This window comes from Entelurus aequoreus, linkage group LG03 (genome assembly GCF_033978785.1).
Source record: "Entelurus aequoreus isolate RoL-2023_Sb linkage group LG03, RoL_Eaeq_v1.1, whole genome shotgun sequence".
Taxonomy (NCBI): Eukaryota; Metazoa; Chordata; class Actinopteri; order Syngnathiformes; family Syngnathidae; genus Entelurus; species Entelurus aequoreus.
In genome coordinates, this window is record NC_084733.1 from 77,806,386 (window position 1) to 77,807,918 (window position 1,533).

Below are 1,533 nucleotides of genomic sequence, written 5' to 3' on the forward strand. Positions count from 1 at the left end.
TGGCGACGCCACGCCCACCGGCTAACACCATTGGACGGGGTCTCGGGGTTGCGGTCGCGGTGAGAGCTGATTGGACCGTTGTCCCTGTCAATCAGGCGACCCGCTCGCCGCTCAAAGCCAGCCAGTACGTGGCGCTCGGTCAACCACCGGTAGGCGGAGTCACTTAATGACCGTTAATCCACTTTAAACATGTTTACATACGTGTCTTGTTCATTTGTAAACCAAGATGCAATTATTTGGTCTAGTATACATTATGCTTCAACTTTTGTGCCACTTTATACATTCAAACACGCCGATTAGTCTGGGTAGCTTTTATTACGGCAGACACGGAAGACACGCCAATGACGTCACTGGTCAACGTCAATCACTAGAGAAAAAGCAAATAAATATATTAACAGCAATTTAAGTCGGCGTCGTCTAAATTAAATCAAATAATTAACAATAACTATCCATAACCAAGACTTTCTTATCGTATACTGTTAATATTTATTTTATTTAGAAACAAACACTGCATTAAAATTTGCAAAAAAAAAATCACCATAAAGACATGGGAACAATAGAAGTGTACACAACAAAAACAAACAAATGAAAAATACAAATATAAACAACAAGCTTTTTTACCAAAGAGATTGACTCGTTAAATTTGTGTCTTTATTATTAACTCTTTTTTTTTTACACTGAATTTATGTAACTGATTTTTTTGCGTTTGAATTTAGTGACTTTTTTACACTTTGATTGACTAAAAAGTTGTGATCAAAGTGTGTGTGTGTGTTTAAAAATGGTGTATGTTAAAATATAGTGTTTTTAAATTCAGGGTGTAAAAAATCAGTGTAAAAAAATCCATCCATCCATCCATTTTCTACCGCTTAATCCCTTCGGGGTCGCGGAGGGCGCTGGAGCCTATCTCAGCTACATTCGGGCGGAAGGCGGGGTACACCCTGGACAAGTCGCCATCTCATCACAGGGCCAACACAATCATTGTATAAAAATTCAGTGTGAAAAAATATCAGTGCAGAAATATGTTTTGCTTCCAAACTCAAGACTCATTTCTGATAAATTAAGAATGAAGCAACCGATCCTGTCTCAGAACCAGCCAATGAAGTGCTTCAGTCTGAAATTCACCATAAGTGGGTCTTGAGTTTTGAAGCAAAAAATATTTCTGCATTCATTTTTTTACAGTGAATTTTTATACAATTAATTGTTTACACTAAATTGTTACACACTCAATTTTCATACAGTGAATTTTCATCCACAAAATTTTTTACACCAAAAATGTCTGCACTGAATTTTTTTACACTGAATTTTTCTACACTGAGTTCTTACACACCAATTTTATTTTTACACTGAAATTTTATTCACCAACATTTTTTTTTACACTGAATTTTTCTACACTGAGTTTATCTGCACTGATTTTTTTACACTGAATTTTTATACATTGATATTTTATACAACACATTATTTACACTAAACCTTTATACACTGAATTGTTATACACTGTTTTTTTGTACACAGAATTATTTTACATTGCAGTTT